Genomic DNA, 20,880 nt, shown 5'->3' with positions numbered 1-20,880 from the left:
GACTTTAACCAGAACCTTAAAAGGTTAAAGTTGGCTCATGTCTAATTTTCATTTATTTTCAGTTGCACCTATATCTTCTCTCTCTCTAGTTTCTCTGCATACCATATCAGTATAATTTTAGTTTATAATAGCTAATGATAGTAATGATTTAGCTGAGGAACCTGACGAGCAAAATTTTAAACACAAGTAGGTTTTCAGAGTGATTTAGATAAGTAAAAGGTAAAAACCCGCATGACCACCATATTCACAGTTTCGCAGTTTGGCAGTCCTATTCGAATGTAACACCTATATACGTGTCTAATGAAAATAAATGAAATAATAAATACATATCTTCCGTCGCAAATTTCGCGCGATGCGCCATATCGTTTGTCCCCTTCCAATTTCCTAGCTTTACGACCCAAGAGTGTGATCCTCGACTCAGTTTACTGTCCCATTGTGAACTTTATTGTAAAGGCATAAGGCCTACCAATGATCATATAGGTAAGTTGCTATCTGTACCATTCCCAAAATAAACCAGTCGGCGCTACATCGTTAAGTATTCCAGTTTTAATCTGCATAATTCAGGGTAGCTATTTTTGCGCGGTCAATTCGATCAATGCTTCTAAAAGCATTTCTCAAAAAGTTTCGGTCACATCTTAGATTTCTATAAAAATTGGTATGCTGGTAAAGTACATAAAGCTGAACAACTTCCACCACATTTCCCAAAATGTCCCAGAAAGTTTCTAAGAAACATTCCTTTTTTGTTACCAAATATGTAAGGAAATCTGGTAACAAAAAAGGAATGTTTCTTAGAAACTTTCTGGGACACTTTGGGAAATATGGTGGAAGTTGTTCAGCTTCATGTACTTTGTTTTATAGAAATATTGACATCCTGGACTTTTCGCTTTGGAACGGACGCCTGCTCGCGCTTGCGCCTGTCTCTGTCGTAATAGACGTTTTGTTAGAGAGTAAACCTTCTCTACCTAGTACTATTATTTTATTCTGTGCCCTAACGCGAAATCCAAAACGGGAGGCTAAAGTATCCTTCCGAATAAACCCGTCGGCGCCGGGGTAACTAAGAGCCGATTCTGTTTTAACAATTTAATATACGATTTCATTTCATGCCCTGAAAGAATCATTGTTGTTCGAAAAGGTATGCAGAAAGCGACATGTTTCTGCACTAGAGCACTTTACTTTCCAAGTACGATTTTTTTTCTTCTTTTTACGATGAGCAATTCAATTTTGGTTTTAATGGATTTGTTATAATTAATTAATTTCTATTCTGATATTTTACTCCCATTCCATAAATAACGATACTTTTACCTAACTGGTTAATTGCAAGTACCCTCAAGAAATGCTATAAAAAATTAAACTAAGTCATATAAAAAAAAACACATGGTATTTTACTTTCCACGTATTCGAAATGATAAGTACGAGTAGAGTGTTTAACTCGGATGAAAGGCATCATCTCATCCCTTGGTTAATAATCTACTATTTCATCTTATTTATTAATGCTGGGTCAGATAGCGGGACTTTAAGGACTCCTGTAAGCGTGACATGGACAGTTTTGGCATTCGGACCGAGGGTTGGGAGAAACGCACTGAAATGAGACCGGAGTGGCGTCATGACATTAAAGTCGGAACATCAAAGCATGACGATGACTACCTGGAGAAACTTAAGCGGAAAAGTCTTCGTCGTGCTCTACCACCTCCTGCAGACTCGCGTTTTGTGTGCGATCGATGTGGCAAGAAATGCCGCGCTGCTATAGAACTTTATAGCCATCAACGGCGATGCGGGACCCCATAAACACACAAGCGCCGCAACAAGCATCTATACAACAGATGATGTGGCCAATGATGATGATTTCATCTTATACAACTGTGAAGGTTTCTACAGACGGTGCAACAAATGGCATGGGAGCAACGAATTCAATCGATCGATCAAATGGCGCAATGTATTGCAAATCGCGTGCAATTAATTGGTGAAGTTTGTAAAGGATGGCCTTACATCATGTCATTATGTTTCCTTCTTAGGGTAAAGAGGAATAGGGACAGGGGGGTGTCACTACGCAGTTTAGGTACATTTGGCCGGCGCGCCGCTCGGGCCGGCAGGTGTATGGCAGTGGGCTGCCGCTCGACCGCACGATAGTCGAGTCACGTGGCGCTCGCGCAAAGAAGATTCACCTTTTCGTGCGCGGTTATAAGTTTCAATTTTGTTGCAGGCGGCGAGGTATAATTTTATACCTAAATCCGACTTTTGTGAAGGAGTAAATTTTCTGTACGGTAGTACTATTAGTTATTCTGTGATAGGGACTCTGATATCTATGTTTCCTTTTTGTGGCAGGACAGTGAGCACCAAACGTTAATGGTCGACGCTGATTGGTGCTGACCTAAGCAATATTTTGCTCGCACTTATCGGTGCGCGTGAGATGACTCAAGGTCATATAATAAGACTAGCTTTTGCCCGCGACTTCATCTGCGTGGAATTAGTGACAGCAGCTAAAGTAGGTATAGCGCCTGGATAATGCTAATAGCAATCATTCAATTCGCGCATTCCTTACTTCAATTATTAGGCAATTCATTAACTCTTTCAATTCAATTCAATTCCACCCCCCTTTGCACTCTCTTCAGGGATGATTTCCGACATAAAAACTATCCTATGTCCTTCCCCGGGACTCAAACTATCTCTATACCAAATTTCAACTAAATCAGTTCAGCGGCTTAAGCGTGAAGAGGCAACAGACAGACAGACAGACACACTTTAGCCTTTATAATATTAGTATGGATTAAAACCTTATCAAATTATTAAATCCGAAATCGGCCTCCAGGTCTCATTTTAGTGCAAGTTTAGTTTATCGATTCTGCTCGGATGCTCGCGCAGCAGTTGAATGCAATTTGCACACGAATTTTGGAGAGTAATTCTTATGGATAGAGATGTGAATGGTTTGTTTGATAGATTCGATATTTAAGTATGCAATATGTGCGTGGTGATTAATCGTGGGTTCAAACCTCGGTTGTGCAGAAAAATCGTTCTTGACAAAAATGCAAAAAGATGAATAATTCACAGGTTGAAACATTCGTTCTGCTGGATCTACCAACAATCATAAAATACTTAGAATAAAACCGGGCAAGTGCGAGTCGGACTCGCGCACGAAGGGTTCCGTACCATAATGCAAAAAAAAAAAACAAAAAAAAGCAAAAAAAAAAAACGGTCACCCATCCAAATACTGACCACTCCCGACGTTGCTTAACTTTGGTCAAAAATCACGTTTGTTGTATGGGAGCCCCATTTAAATCTTTATTTTATTCTGTTTTTAGTATTTGTTGTTATAGCGGCAACAGAAATACATAATCTGTGAAAATTTCAACTGTCTAGCTATCACGGTTCGTGAGATACAGCCTGGTGACAGACGGACGGACGGACGGACGGACGGACGGACGGACGGACGGACGGACAGCGAAGTCTTAGTAATAGGGTCCCGTTTTACCCTTTGGGTACGGAACCCTAAAAAGTGACCAAGGCCTCCAGTGCCCCAGGCTGGAATTGAACCAGCGTCCTCTGCTATCGCGGCAGGTGCCTGTGCCATTCGGCCACCGGGCCACAACGACATAGGTCGAATTTTTCCAAGTACAGTGAAACCTGGATAAGTGAGAATGAGAGAGACTTCAAGGGACGAGCAGATTTGTCTCACTTAAAGAGGTATTCCACTTACCCAGGCTTTCAGTTAGCCAGGTACAAATAAATTTCTGTCCCATTTACAGAGGGTCCCATTAATAGAGGTGAGAATAGAGGATATTTCAGTTATAGAGGTGGTTAATAAGGTATTTTGTAATTATCTTTCAAAATAAATAAGGTAAAATAATCCATGTCGCTAAATATTTTCATTTAATAATTAAATAGTACCTAATTTTGTTTTCGGCTACCGCGATAGTTACTCATGAAATAAACTAGAGGATATTTCAGTTATAGAGGTGATTAATAAGGTATTTTGTAATTATCTTTAAAAATAAATAAGGTAAAATAATCCTTGTCCCTAAATATTTTTTAAGTCTGTTAATTATTTCTTTAAATTTATTTCCAAATGATAGATTTTTTCAATTAAATTTGATACGGATTTCATTGCCTCTTAGAAAATTATTAAATGAAAATGTGTTTATTCGTGTTACTTATCAAGATTTCAGCTTTCGTTTCTATAGTTTTAACTACATAAAGTAACTAAATGAAACTTGAAGTCGTTTAAACACAATTAATCAAATGCGGAATTTGTGGATAGACTAAGAGTTAGTAAGAATACGGAAATTGATCAATAAAGTCCAAGTTAGAGAGGTCATAGACTGACTTTATCTCAGATACAGAGGTCAATTCCTATAAAATTCTAAAAAAACAATTAGGAAAATGTAATCTTATAAATATAGTCTCAGTAAAAGAGGTAAAATACACCCTCTGTCTCAATTATAGAGGTAAATCTGACTATAAAATCATAACAACTAATCCCAGTTATAGAGGTTCGTTTTATCTCAGTAACAGAGGTAATTCAGTGCTAAAGTGTCGGGACCGCACCATGAGTCCCATCTATAGAGGTTTCTCACTTATCCAGGTCCCACTTAACCAGGTTTCACTGTATATGCACATTTTACAGGGCTTATGGCGCCCCTGGCCATCCCTAAGGTAGAACAGTATGGTTCAGTCCTTCTAACTGGATCATTTCAGGTGATACCGAGTTAGCGAGAGAGATGGCGCTGCCAATCAATTCCCAATCAATCTGCCGCGATAGCAGAGGACGCTGGTTCGATTCCAGCCTGGGGCACTGGAGGCCTTGATCATCATCATCATCATCATTCTAGCCTTCAGTCGCCCACTGCTGAGCATAGGCCTCTCTTCGTGTACGCCACTTATCCCGGTCCTGGGCTAGTCTTATCCAAAAGTGCCCCGCGATTTTCCGAATGTCATCCACCCAACGAGCTAGCGGACGCCAGGCGCTTCTTTCATCCGGAAGCGGCCACCAATCCGTCAACATTTTGGTCCACCTGCCATCACACTGCCTAGCAACATGTCCCGCCCAACTCCATTTAAGCTTGGAGATGACGTCTTGGCTTGGCCTTGATCACTTTGTCTTAAGCTGACCACTGTCAGACTGTCTGTCAAACTTTTGTTCTGACACGCCGATATCGTCCGGCGGACTGTTAGTCAGTGGTCGGCTTTAGTATATGACATTTATTTCAGTTTATAATTTATATACTAGTGTTTCTACTAGAAATAAAAACAAATTAAAATATTTTCTGAAAAAGATTTAATTTGTTCTAATACTTACTTCAAATAGTAATCATAAAATGATACAGCCTTCAGTTGATATCACTGCTCTTATGTAACACCTTTGCTTATACCGTTATATTATAACTATAACATTAAAACGTTTCCAACTTGATATACCTACCACCAGCAGCACAGTCTAATTCAGGGATGTTACTGAGCTCCGGTTCCGTTTCCGTTAAGGCGGAACTTCCGTTTGGTATTACACATCCGTTTCTGTTCCGGTTCGGTTTATGTTTGAAACGGAAGTTATAACGGATGTCAATGCTTCGCGCGGCGGCGGCGTACATCAAAAACAAACAGGTTCATACCAGTCATTCGCTCATCGCCCCGCTTGCTACGTGCTACGCTAATTTGTTGTTTGTTTGTATAAGTACTTTGTTTTATTCGTGTTTTATTAAAATTAAAATTGTATGTGTTCTGTTGTGTACTGATTACTGACTGTGTGTAGTGTGTGTGGTGAATGTTAGTGTGTAAAAAAACGCACAATGAAGCCGAAATCAAGTTCGATTTGGAACTAGGTATTTTGATGAAGTTAGTGGGGACACGGCTAATTAATTGTAAACTTTGTCTGAAGGTTTACTCTAGAAAGGGGAAAACGACTACATCGTTAAAAAGCCAGGCTCCGATTCTGGTTCCGGTTCCGTTTCCGTTTTCGGTTCCGTTAAACTAAATTGAAAACATCTGTTTCCGTTTTCGTTTCCGATAAAACCACATCCGTTACATCCCTGGCTAATTTAAGTGCAAGTTATCGATTCAGCTAGGATACCCGCGCAATCTGATGCAATTTGTACACGAATTTGGGAGAATACTCGTAAATTGCAAATAATATAGGTATTTGGCTTTAAGGAGAAAAGGGACGGCCGCTTCTCCGTACAAACGTAGTCCCCATTTTCCTCTCTGGATATTGGCATTATGGAAAATATTTTTCACCACACCAGCTCAGAAAGGCTTACTTTGCACTTCAAAAACTTCTATTTTATTCACATGTGAGGCAACGCAATCAAATGCAAATTTTGAGTTGTTTTCTTATGTTTGCTGGTAGAATTGACTTTTAAATGATGATTTTGGATGATAAATATTTAATAATATTCATTTGTGTTTGATTTTGTTTGATATTTTACATTTAATATTTGCTTCGGGTTGGTGTGGTGAAAAATTTTGTGTTTCACTCGGGGGCAAATTTTGTTTAACCCTCGTGCTTTGAAAACCTCGTAACGCTCAAGATTCCATTTTTCGAACCACCCGCTACGCTTCGCTACTTCAATTTTGTAAACTTTCGCTTGCTCGGGTATCAATATTAGCACGAGCGGTTAAACACCAACTTTGCCCCCTTGTAAAACACATAACTATTATCTTTTGATGCATGCTAATCGTTTGATTTTTTCAACTTTTTGATTATTATAAGAATTAACCACCAAGGTGCGAGACGTGGGTGACGTCATCACCAAGCTTAAGTGGAGTTGGGCGGGAAATGTTGCTAGGCAGATTGATGGCAGGTGGACCAAAATGTTGACGGATTGGTTTTCGTTCTTCCATCCGAAAGCGGCCGCTTTCGCATGAAAGAAGTGGGCGAATGACATTCAGAAAATCGCAGGGCACTTTTGGACCGGGATAAGTGACGTACACGAAGAGAGGCCTATGCTGCAGCAGTGGGTGACTGAAGGCGTAAAATATGTAAAATAATTTCCATTGAATTTTTTTAATACGTCAACTCTTATAATGCGTATTTGTAAACACCGCGGTGTTAGACGTCGATTTTGATACCCGCGTTAATAGCCGCCGTTACCTTACATACAGTTAGTCATACTTACAAACTAAACACACACAAGTTACTAACTAAACATTGCTGCCGCTCCTAGACGCTTCCGGTGCAAAAGTGCCCATAATACTCGCGGCATTGCCGCGCTGAACTCTTATAATAATTTATTAATAAGTAGGTAAATAAAAATATGTAAATCAAATGAAGGGGCATAGAGCAGAGGTGCCAGAGACGAAAATGAGGACTACGTTTACCTATAGGAAAAGGCGCTTTCGTGGCGGTCGTCCACTTTCGTCTTAACCTCCTAAGTCCCTGCGTACAATTTTTTGTACATATTCCAAAATCTATTTTGAACTTTTATTGTGTAACTAAGGGTTCCAATTTCAAAAACAAAACAATTGCTTCTGGGTCTCAGGAGGCTAATAACTTTATACCTACGTAGATGAGATTAAACCGGCAATTCAATATTTTTTAAAACCCAAAGTAACAACAGTCAATCCGACTACCAAAACAAGTGAAAATCGAATTACTAGAGAGCCAAACAAGGCAAGCAAAGTTTAACAATAGCTTTCAAAAAATAAAACTCACCCCAAAGCCTGATGAAAAATATTTTCACAAACTTTTCTTGTAAAAACCTCACCAACCTCAAGCCTTTCAAGTGCTCACCTCAAAAAGGACCAACCCTTTCAATAACTATTTTCATTAAGGGAACCAATGCGATCTATTCGGTGTAGTATCATTCAATATAGAGTACCGTCCTAATATAATGGACTCTCTAGATAATGACGTAATATGAGTGGTAGTGCTGCAGCCAAGTTGGTCAGGCTCGGAACCGGTTTTTTCTTCATACAAAAAATACCGGTATTATTACATTCTTTTTCGTTCTTTGGTTTATTATTTCATTTTTGATGGGTCAATCTAATAATACGAAGTCGTTACGTAAATACATGATTCAGTCCTACGAAAAGAGCATAAAATAATTAAAAATATTGGGCTATTAAGGGATTTAAAAAAAAACCGGTTCCGAGCCCTGTGTGGTATACAGCGTTTTGACGCAAGACGTCACGTCAGTAACGTTATTAAGCTATTACCTAAGTACTTATACATATATGAGACCACCATATATTATAATATATAAAAATCTATACCTACCAAGATACGGATTTTTAGGAATAAATAAACAGTTTGATTTAAAATTTACATACGTAACTTACTTATCTATATAGCCCCTGACCGGCTAGCATGAGTTGCGTTCTCGCGCTCGAGTCCATATACTTGAAGTCGCGCAACTCATGCTAGCAGGTCTGTTCTATGTAGTAGTGAAGTGTGTGAAGGATAAAATATATTTTATATATTCCATACTACTTGTAATTCTACGTAAAGTTTGTAGACTTTGCTGTAAAATGTTGACCCTAGTTTGTTGCTGACTAGGTAAATAAGTAATAAGTATAAATTTAAATGATAATATTTTTCGCTCAATAAAAGCCGTAAGCTCGTCTGAGTAACCTAGACACAGGCAACTTAGGCTCAAGCTGAATCATTTATTATTAGTGAATAAACAAGTCCTTACATCATTTATAATGTTATGTGTACATTTTAATACGTCGACGTGGCTGGTAGAAATAATAAATAATGTGTTGGAAATATGTTAAAGTAAAATCTTATACATATTTAATGATACAGACCGTTGAAGTGTTCAAAAAGTCTGGAATGGTAGAGACTCATTCCACAGAATATAAAAACTGGAGCTGAACTGAATAGGTAAATAGTCAGAGGTCTTGGCTTGGAGACGTCATGGCTGTCATTTTCTATACGAAACAGTCTGCCGATTTTTACGGGGGAGGGGACGTCAAATGTACCTATTACTATTTTTACATGATTTGTACGTAACGTACCTGCAAATAGCCATGTCAGTCCATAAAAAAGGTTGCACAATTGTGCAAGTTATTCGGCAGAGGGGTAAGCTCTTAAAGGCGACTCCAGTAATTACATGCTCTAAGCTGGAGGTATAAACGTGGGTTTGATTTCATGGTACCAGTTGTATCATGTCAGTACTGTTATGAAACTAGCTTATTCAGCTTTTAGACTCAATATAAAACCATGATAAAATTAACCATTACGAAATTAAATATAATCCATTTGTAATTCCACGAAAGCACATCTAAACCAGTAAAGCTAACTTGACCGAACTCTTCCCATCCCCTTTCAAATTCAATATACGTGGAGGAGTCTGATTCATTTCTTATAATCCCAAGAGTTTCCGGGCTCCAGGGTGCTATTCCAATTCACCAAGATCCAAACCAACATAACTGTATTCTCTTATTACATATAACTACTACGGGTATAAAGATCAAGTTATGCTAGTTACGTCGACTCAGTTCGCTAAGTACAAAAACCATTATAACCAAGATCTCCGGCTTCACAATATTGCTAAGGGTCTACAGGTCAACATATACTGGTTTTCGTCTACTCATGCGCATTATCTCTCGCAATCCGGGTAATCCCGGCGTCAAGTTCCAATCTGCGCTGAGCCCTTTAATTCTATGAATTGATCGTGACTTTTGTTCTGTTTTAATGCATTACTGTTATTGAATAACGGAGATTTCTTGGGCTTAGGAAGTGTTCTTGATCTTATCCTTTTACGTTTATATTGAAATTCTAATTTTGTTATGATTATCTTGATATTTAAATCCTATTAATATTGTTATCTGCTACCCGCCGCGAAGGTGTAAGACGTGGATGATGTACTAAACCAGATGATTCCATGCTTAATGGAATTGAGCGTGGCATGTTACCAGGCAAAATGGTGGCAGGTGGACCAATATGTTAACGGATTGGTGGCCGCTTTCGGATGAAATGGTGACCGATAGCTCGTTGGGAGGACGACATTCGAAACTGGCGCGAAGTGGCGCAGAATAAGGCAGAGTGGCGCTCTCTTGTGTCAGAGGCCAAGATCCTCTTTGGGTCACTGAGCCAGTGATGTTTGTTTTGTTTTTGTTTGTTTAAAGACATATATCGACGTAGAATATTTATAAAATCACATATTGCAGTTAGGAAAATTACTATTGTTTAGTAAAATAACCAAATTTTCTCCTTATCGGATATGTATTTTCTTCATATGGACTCCTTGTGAAGTTTGAATACCTAGACATCGTCTCGATAAACAAACCTAAAGAATTATATTAGTCTATTCACAGCATTCACCTGAAATGGTAATTTCTAAATCGAAACAGTGAAAATGTACGAATAAGTTTAATGTAATCGCATCACTCTCTGAAATCCGAGGACTATTCATTGAAAAACTCAATGTTTGAATTTCACTGGGGTCTTAATGGTTTGCGTTAAGTCATAAGATGTAGCGGGTTGAGATAAAACAATTTAAAATTGTATGTACTAAATGGAGAAAATCACAATTGTTTACTTTATCTACCTTTATTTTCGATTACTTATTAAAATCTTTAATGTCCAGCAGAACACTAGGTGTGTTCTATCAATAACTATACTCTCTTGGCTATACTCTTTATCTTTAGGTATTTAAATAAAAGTAGACAAAATCTACCCTCAAATGGTTCCTTAAGCTTGAGGGTAGATGAAGACATTACACGATCAAATAATGTAGGTAGGTTAAAGTCGGGTCGTTCAGTGACAGATCCAGACGGTTTTGTATTTGGTTGGTATAATGGAATGGAATAACCCTCATCCCCTGGCAGGGGGGACGGCCGCTCATCCGGGATGCCACATGTGTAGACACCCTAGCGCCGTCCCATCTAGTCGCCACGTCCCAGAGAGCTGGCGAGGCGGCGGCAGCGGCTGAAGCCCTAAAACGCCGCAAATATGCTGGTCTTACAAACAACCACATATTTGCGGCGTTCGCGGTAGATACCCTGGAGCCGTGGTGTCGTGACACTCACAATCTTTTTAAGGGCCTAAAAAAAAAACTTTTTGAAACCACGGGTGACCCTAGGGCTGGCTCATTCCTAGGCCAAAGAATAGGCATAGCTATTCAGCGTGGGAATGTAGCCAGCCTTATGGGCACCCTTCCGCAGGGGACAGATCTGCACCTCTAGCACAACTGCACCTCTAGCACATCTTGCATCCGCGACTTAGACCGCGACTCGAGTCGACATTCCCGCGGCTGTCAAATCTGTCGATTTCCGTAGCACAACTTGTACCCGCGACTGCAACAGCCGCGTAGAGAACTCAAAGTCGCGGCGCGACTCATCAGTGTTCCCCGATGGAATCAAAGTCTAAACATAAATGCTATTTACATGTGACAACACTGAATCGGAAACAGGGTTGCGCTATTTAATTCGTTCTTTGGTGGTAAAAAATCTAGTTTATTGTCGATGGTTAAGTTTTTCCTGTCAAAGTCAAGGAACTTTCAAATTTTGTCAACATTTAATTACGAGAAAAAATATGAAAAAAATGTAAGTAATAGAGCCTTATATACTAAATTTTGATAATATTCCTTAAAATATATAATATATAGTTTATTAATTTCTGTTTAATAAACCTTTTAAATAAAATATTTTTGTAAATAACTATAATTAATGGAATTGCTATTATTGGTTTGGTTCTCATATTCCTGTTGTAAATTGTGTTTTTTTTTCAGAATAAGTCCAGCATTATCCTAGACACGATTGATATCCCAGCACCCAAAGGAAAATATTGTTAACAGGAATGTGCCAACGGGACCCGAAGTGGAGAGTCAGGAAAAGAAACACACTAGGCAAGCTTGTAGGTTTCAAACGCGGAGCTGTCCGTTTCTAAAGTCACTAAAATGTGAGAAGCGCTTTAGCTTTAAGAACACCACCGAGGAAGTGAACTATATAATAACCATAATGGGGTGTACTGCCATCTCGCCGAAATAATTTTCGCCTAATTTCACTTCCCAACCAACTTATTGCAGTACTTTTAGTTGGCAAACCAATGCTTAGCATATTATTATTTAGCATAATTTTTATTTGAACACAATTTTATTTAGCAGATGTTCATTTTACCACGATTTATTTAGAAAAATAGTTACTAAGCAAATGTTTTATTATACCTAACTATTTATTGTTAAATAACGTTTGCCCAAATTGAAATTTCGCATACTTTTTATTGGATCACAACTATATTTAGCATTTTTTTATGACCCGTAAAACGAAACTGCTCCCAGAGGTAGGTAGGTTATGGTTATTTTTTTTATGACCCTAAAAACGAAATTGCTCCCAGAGATTGGTAGGTTATGGTTATTTTTTAGGGTTCCGTACCCAAAGGGTAAAACGGGACCCTATTACTAAGACTTCGCTCTCCGTCCGTCTGTCACCAGGCTGTATCTCACGAACCGTGATAGCTAGACAGTTGAAATTTTCACAGATGATGTATTTCTGTTGCCGCTATAACAACAAATACTAAAAACAGAATAAAATAAAGATTTAAATGGGGCTCCCATACAACAAACGTGATTTTTGACCAAAGTTAAGCAACGTCGGGAGTGGTCAGTACTTGGATGGGTGACCGTTTTTTTTTTGCTTTTTTTTCGTTTTTTTTTTTGCATTATGGTACGGAACCCTTCGTGCGCGAGTCCGACTCGCACTTGCCCGGTTTTTTTTTATGACCCGTTAAACGAAACTGCTCCCAGAGATAGGTAGGTTAGGGTTATTTTTTTTTTATGACCCTAAATACGAAACTGCTCCCAGAGATTGGTCGGTTAGGGTTATTTTTTTTTGGTGACCCTAAAAACGAATCTGCTCCCAGAGATAGGTAGGTTAGGGTTATTTTTTTTTGATGACCCTAAAAACGAATCTGCTCCCAGAGATAGGTAGGTTAGGGTTATTTTTTTTTTGGTGACCCTAAAAACGAATCTGCTCCCAGAGATAGGTAGGTTAGGGTTATTTTTTTTATGACCCTAAAAACGAAACTGCTCCCAGGGATAGGTAGGTTATTCACAATATTAGGCGAAAAATAATTTATGCCTATCAATACATTCGACATAACAATAAAAGACATTTTGAAACATGACCAACTAAATATTTTGCCATACAATAATATTGTAAATAATCATTTGCGACATGTTATATATGCGAAACATTGGTCTGCCATCTGATAGTTTTGCCAAATGATACTATGGGAAAAATAGTTTGGGTAGTGATAATTTGCCATACAATTTTCGGCCACATATTAGTAAACCCCATAATGGTTATGGCGTACCTATCTATAGTTCATTTTTTTAGCATTAGAAATAAGGTAAACAATCTTGATGTGTCTTTTAATTGAAAAACACATTTTAAAAATAAGTTACAGCAAATATGTAACAATTATGAATCTAATACGATCATTTATATTTTTCTGCTTTCATAAGCAAATATTGTGCCAATAATGGATGGCATGTGTGTGTACTGTGTAACTGTTTATGATTTGACAAATTGATATGAAAAGCTTATTTCATAGTCCTCGATGAAGTCACGACCATATTTAATTTTTTTGTTTACAATCCAATTTTCTTTCCAGGGTGATATTTAATTGTCCTACGCCGCATGTCGAATAAAAAGGAAGAGAGAAAATACTTTTCAAGGGTAATAAAGAAGATTCTTACAATTTCTCTATTGTGGTTCTAGATGTTAATAATATATTAGGTTTAATAATAAGAAGTCGAATATTGCAAGAATATATAAGGCAAAGCAATATACTATTAATTTAAATATTGTTTTTTTTTTTCACTCCTGTATTTTTTACCTGAAATTAAACAAAAATAAAGTAGGTAGGTACCTACAACTCCTAGAAGCCATGATTAGCTCCCCAAGGCCCACTTCATACCTAATGCTGACAGCAACGTATCATAGCATGATCGTATCAGGCCCTGTCAAACATGAAGTGAAACATCTAGAACGCGGGTATGATCTAGAGGAGTTTCAATATGGTAGACCATATGATAACCGTACCTATGCTACGCAGACTATGACATGAGCGTAACGACTCCTTCAAAATATTGTTGGTCGGGTCGGTCCAGTCACGTCACGGTATGGTGTTGGCAGGGGACGGAATGGTTTAGTGGGTGATGACTGATAATATTTCATACAAAGCATGATTTTGAGTCGGACATGATCCTGTTACAGCCACGTATTACATCATTCTGTTACAGTACGATGCAGCGGGCACAGGCCACATGTAGGTATGTTTTGTTGAAGTCGAGGAAGGTTCCAAACGGTACCTAAATAGTAAGAGATTGTTGAAATTAGACATCTAACCGTGATCCGAAATACTACTACTAAGACTATGGCTTACTTAATAAGTTGGATAGTTTGTTTTGAACATTTGTACCTACCCACCTCATCGGCTTCGTTTATGTACAAGCAAGCGGGCTCCGTTGTTAGGTTGATGAAAGTTTTGTGTAAGGAAGTCTTAGGATTACTTTTACAAACTTACGAACCTGAATTGAAATTTAAAAAATCCTACATATGTACCTATTTACTTAATTGAGTACCTACAAGCTAGCTGTTTGAAATTAAAGTTGTAAACATGATGGGTGTGTTGTGGTACTTGTAGGTATCACCGTGCATAATCGATATAAGAGTGCGTAAAGCGCATTTAGTGATTGTTCCATACTTCCTTATCCCTTAGGACAATACGTAATTATACAAATTATATTATTACATAATATATGAAACATGTTTTTAAGTTATAATTATCATGACTTCAGTTAAAAAAGTACAAGCAAACCACCCGCGAGAGCGAGTCGCGTTATAAAGTCGCGTAGACTTCAACTCGCGGATTGACATAAAGCCGAGAGAATATTTTGTCTCATAATAGGCAGTTGTGCTACGGATTTTAGTTCAAAGTCGCGATCGTTGTCATTTTCTGACAGTGACACCTGATCGCGAGATTGTCGCGGCTCTCGCGCGTGAGTTGTGCTGCCAACACGCGACAAGCCGCCAAGTCGCGCCGATCTGTCTCTTCTCGCGCCTGTCGCGGCCAGTTGTGCTAGAGGTGCTGGCCGCGACAGGCGCGAGAAGAGACAGATCGGCGCGACTTGGCGGCTTGTCGCGTGTTGGCAGCACAACTCACGCGCGAGAGCCGCGACAAACTCGCGATCAGGTGTCACTGTCAGAAAATGACAACGATCGCGACTTTGAACTAAAATCCGTAGCACAACTGCCTATTTTGAGACAAAATATTCTCTCGTCTTTATGTCAATCCGCGAGTCGAAGTCTACGCGACTTTATAACGCGACTCGCTCTCGCGGGTGGTTTGCTTGTACTTTTTTAACTAAACTCATGATAATTATAACTTAAAAACAAGTTTCATATATTATGTAATAATATAATTTGTATAATTACTTATTGCCCTAAGGGATAAGGAAGTATGGAACAATCACTAAATGCGCTTTACGCACTCTTATATCGATTATGCACGGTGATACCTACAAGTACCACAACACACCCATCATGTTTACAACTTTAATTTCAAACAGCTAGCTTGTAGGTACTCAATTAAGTAAAAAGGTACATATGCAGGAATTTGTAAAAGTAATCCTAAGATTTCCTTACACAATACTTTCATCAACCTAACAATGGAGCCCGCTTGCTTGTACATAAAGGAAGCCGATGAGGTGGGTAGGTACAAATGTTCAAAACAAACTATCCAACTTATTAAGTAAGCCGTAGTCTTAGTAGTAGTATTTAGGATCACGGATAATTTCAACAATCTCTTACTATTTAGGTACGGTTTGGAACCTTCCTCGACTTCAACAAAATATACCTACATGTGGCCTGTGCCCACTGCATCTTACTGTAACAGAATGGTGTAATACGTGGCTGTAACAGGATCATGTCCGGCTCAAAATCATGCTTTGTATGAAATATTATCAGTCATCACCCACTAAACCATTCCGTCCCCTGCCAACACCATACCGTGACGTGACTGGACCGAGCCGACCAACAATATTTTGAAGGAGTCGTTACGCACATGTCATAGTCTGCGTAGCATAGGTACGGTTATCATATGGTCTACCATATTGAAAACTCCTCTAGATCATACCCGTGTTCTAGATGTTTCCCTTCATGTTTGACAGGGCCTGATACGGTCATGTTATGATATGTTGCTGTCAGCATTAGGTATGAAGTGGGCCTTGGGGAGCTAATCATAACTTCTAGGAGTTCTAGGTACCTACCTACTTTATTTTTGTTTCTTTTCAGGTAAAAAATACAGTAGTGAAAAAACAACAATATTTAAATTAATAGTATATTGCTTTGCCTAATATATTCTTGCAATATTCGACTTCTTATTATTAAACCTAATATATTTTAACATATAGAACCACAGCAGAGAAATTGTAAGAATCTTCTTTATTACCCTTGAAAAGTATTTTCTCTGTTCCTTTTTCTTCGACATGCGGCGTAGGACAATTAAATATAACCCTGGAAAGAAAATTGGTTTGTAAACAAAACAATAAAATATGGTCGTGACTTCATCGAGGACTATGAAATAAGCTTTTTATATCAATTTGTGAAATCATAAACAGTTACACAGTACACACACATGCCATTCATTATTGGCACAAGAAAAACTACTTATATGAAACTTATTTGAGAGTTACTGCGGCAGCTTAGATAGGTACGCCATAACCATTAGGGTTATTATAATAGTTCACTTCCTCGGTGGTGTTTTAAAAGCTAAAGCGCTTCTCACATCCTAGTTAATTTAGAAACGGGGACAGCTCCGCGTTTGAAACCTACAAGCTTGCCTAGAGTGTTTCTTTTCCTGACTCTCCACTTCGGGTCCCGTTGGCACGTTCCTGTTAGCTATATTTTCCTTTGGGTGCTGGGATATCAATCTTGTCTAGGATAATGCTGGACTTATTCTGAAAAAAAAAAACACAATTTACAACAGGAATATGAGAACCAAACCAATAATAGCAATTCCATTAATTATAGTTACATACAAAAATATTTTATTTAAAAGGTTTATTAAACAGAAATTAATAAAGAATATATATTTTAAGGAATATTATCAAAATTTTGTATATAAGGCTCTATTACTCACATTTTTTTCATATTTTTTCTCGCAATTAAATGTTGACAAAATTTGAAGGTTCCTTGACTTTGACAGGAAAAACTTAACCATCGACAAAAAACTAGATTTTTTACCACCAAAGAACGAATGAAATAGCGCAACCCTGTTTCCGATTCAGTGTTGTCACATGTAAATAGCATTTATATTTAGACTTTGATTCCATCGGGGAACACTGATGAGTCGCGCCGCGACTTTGAGTTCTCTACGCGGCTGTTGCAGTCGCGGGTACAAGTTGTGCTACGGAAATCGACAGATTTGACAGCCGCGGGAATGACGACTCGAGTCGCGGTCTAAGTCGCGGATGCAAGATGTGCTAGAGGTGCTAGTGCAGTTAGTTTTAATTTATTTTATACTTAATTTTAATAATAGTTTATAAGTTTTAAAACATGTTTATTAGTAGATTCTATAACTTACAGATAATTTGGCAGTCAAGCTATCACAAGCCAATACCTACTAAGCATAATAACATAAGTATGTGATTACAAACATAAATTGCTAGGTAAGTACGTATATAGTGGTTAGAGTTTAGTTTTAGCTTTAGTTTTAATTTTAATGTTTAGTTTAATTATTTTGTTAATACTTTGGTTGGTTAACCAATAAATGTTCTAACTACCCAAAAATGTACAAATTTGCTTGTTTACTTTTATTTAAATACCTAAAGATACAGACATAGGCCCCCTGACACTCTAGGCTCTCAAGGCTTGGGCCAAGACTTAAGAAGTTTGTCGAAACGCGAAGCGACGGCTCAGGGATTAGACAGAAAGATTTAACAAACAAACTAATATAAATAAAAACCGTCATCCGAAGCCGTTAACTTTTTAGTCGGATTCCGAATTACGGGGATTTTTAATGCTAGTTCCAATTCCAAGTAGGTAATTTATGAGTTTGGATTATTGTAAGACTTCTGACTCTTCTGAGTGTAGTTTAGAATTTGTAATAAGTATTTTTTATTTGTTTAAGTGTCTATCCCTTGTTTGTTGTCCGTCTTCTTTAAATCAGATGTAGTTAAATTAGGCCGTGTTATCGTTTTCCGATTATTCTGAAATATAGCATAATTATGCATGTTGAATTGAACCGACCCGCTCAGCCTGATGATGGTGACTAAAGGTGGTAGTGGCAATTTGACATTGAAAGCAACCACATTATGATTAAGCTTGAGCTCGATAAAATCACCTTGATCACAACTAGTGGCTCATAATTTATAAAAAATATCTCTTAATACAACTAAAAACTACAAAACACATTATGGCTGCAATGCATTAGGTATAGGTACGCAACGCCGCAGTGTCAGTAAGCCGGCTGCGGAACCGCAGAAACTTGACACCCTAGGCTCACCCTAGGTAACAAAAGAAAAGTAGTCGGCAATTAAAGCTTGGGTGTAAGAACCTATTTTAATGGACTCATATTTTTACACAATAATACTCATAATTTTTCCAAGCGTAGCCATTCAACGCCCTTAACGACCCAGAAACATACTACCATAATTTATAATCAGGCGTGATAAATCAATACTGCCACATCTACTTATTCCAAATAGGCGTTAGTACTTCAGACAACTAAACCTCCCACGCCCTTTTAGTTCCATACAATAGCCAAAAACCAATAGCGCTTGTAAAATATTAATTCTTAGGTCAAGCCGCTATACAAAGGTGTTATTCCAGCAGCTTGCCAAACGAATTGCCTCAGAACCATCCACACTGCTACCTTACAATTGTAAACCTTGTTGAAAACATATCAGGTCCACCGATGGTTAGTTAAGAAAGTTGTCGATAATAAGGCTAATCTTGCGAACGTTTTAAGAACTTTTGTAACCTAACCGGTTAATATACCTAATTAACCGGTTTATTCGACAACGGGAGCGACCGGCAGGTGGCTAAATAAGAGCATTCCAGCTTGTCTAGATTGCCATTTCTAGTTCTAAACCGGTTAATCCGATTTTTATTTAATCGTTTGTCCAAGCAATAGATTCGAGTTGCTTAAAATACTAGTAAATAGTAATACAGAATTAAAGAGCAGTATCCAGGAGAGCAGTATCCGGGTATCTTTGCCCGGTTAATCTGGTAAAGATATTACATACCTATAATATATTCAACCCAAATAGCCCTATTATTTTATTACGCCACTCGCCTCAGTCCTGATCACATCCAGTGTATAATTGTCGTTTGGCAATATCACTGACCATAGTCGATAGTCTCCACCCAGACCGTGTTGCCCACCTTAACCACCAGTCTTGTCCATTTCCCGCGATGCCCTCACTATGCAATCCCGCGGTGTCAGAGAGCCGCCAGAACGAACCCGCAATAAGCAAAACCGGTATGAAAAAGTTTTACCTCAAAAAGATAACGGTTTGAACATTAAACCGGTATCCGAACCCTGCTGAGGCGATACCTTGGTAATCTAGTGGAACAATCCTGTAGCAACGGAAAGGAACCATTGACCCCCCCTTTGTCGAGGGCACTTTCGACTTCCCGAATCTTTTTGAAGATTTCTTTCCCTTTGAACATTTCCTTGTTAAGTCGGGGGTGCAGCGTTGCAAATATGAGCCTTGGAAATGTAAGTAGTAGGGGGATGGATTTATCATGTAACATTTAGGTATGAGCACAGACCACCTCAACTACTAGACAGAGCACATAAGTCAATCGAGGTCACCACACATATGCTCTCCCGTACAAAGGACCATGGGCAGAAATGTCCCCACCCACCAACAGAAATGAAACATGTCTCATTTAATAGATCTTAGCAACCTGATGATTTTTTACTATGACGAGGATCGCCATATGTATGGGGTTTTCTTGGAAAACCGTGTTTTGTTTTTACATATTTTTTGCTCATTTCATTGAAAGTTTTTGTTTTTTTATTATACTAGTTGATTGATAAACAAGCATGCGGGGCTGCGTGATGGTAAATAGTCACCGCAGCCTATAGACGGATGTAACAACTCATGGTTATCACGTAATACGCGTTACCGACCATGTGACGTAAAGATCTTATGCCACAATACCCAGTAATTGCACTGCCATGTCTCACCCTTCAAACCGGAACACCGCCATGAAAACATAACTGCTTAGGGACAGAAAAAAACCCCATACATAGGGCGATTCTCGTCATAGTAAAAAATCATCAGTTTGCCAAGATCTATTAAATGAGACATGTTTCATTTCTGTTGGTGGGTGGGGACAGTGCCCATACAAATTTGCCCATGGTCCTTTAGAATGGCAGAGCGACAGCTTATTTCAGTTGCGCCCACAATTAGGACCACTACTCGAGTATTTTAAAAATATTTATAATTATTAAGCTTTAGATGTGTTCGTGGGTTATTATAGTATAAAATAGCGTAGAATACAGTTCTATTGTGCTGCTGGATTCGTAGCATTTTACAAGTAAAATTGTACATGTGTGGTGACCTCGTGTTCTTTGTAAACGCTTCATAATGCGGTGTTTGTGTAGTCTGTGGGTATGAGGTAGATTGAGATGAGAAGTATGGATTTTCAGAACGAGAAAACAAAAGTGTCTATATTTTGTTTTCACGTAGAAAACGCCAATCGAAGCTTAAATAATGTATGGAAATAGACACGTGTCTTTTTGTAGCAACATTCATCAGGATATCGGCACTACTATGAAAAAAAGACTCGTATCTTGTTCTGCCAATCAAAAGAAAAATGTGGTATCTTTGTATAGAATGCCCTATGCATTTACTGCCAATATACCGATTTACTGCCTTTCAACTTTGAGTAGTAGTAGTCTGTTCGAGAAACGGAAAACGGTGAAAAATA

General features: G+C 38.4%; 1 protein-coding gene and 1 long non-coding RNA gene across 2 annotated transcripts in view; one reads left to right on the top strand and one right to left on the bottom strand.

Moving 5' to 3' along the window:
- The window catches only part of LOC134801637 (uncharacterized), a 66,366-nt gene that overhangs the window by 5,477 nt on the left and 40,009 nt on the right, over positions 1–20,880 (top strand). The window lies entirely within an intron of this gene.
- On the bottom strand, positions 16,263–17,054 carry LOC134801541 (uncharacterized). The gene is made up of 2 exons (XR_010145686.1): positions 16,771–17,054; positions 16,263–16,452 (listed from the first exon to the last, which is right to left on the bottom strand). It is a non-coding gene; the product is annotated as an uncharacterized LOC134801541 (long non-coding RNA).

The sequence above is a fragment of the Cydia splendana genome, chromosome 22, assembly GCF_910591565.1.
Source record: "Cydia splendana chromosome 22, ilCydSple1.2, whole genome shotgun sequence".
In the NCBI taxonomy this organism is placed as follows: Eukaryota; Metazoa; Arthropoda; class Insecta; order Lepidoptera; family Tortricidae; genus Cydia; species Cydia splendana.
The sequence above is the reverse complement of the archived record's forward strand: the minus strand, read 5'-3'. Positions and strand labels throughout refer to the sequence as shown.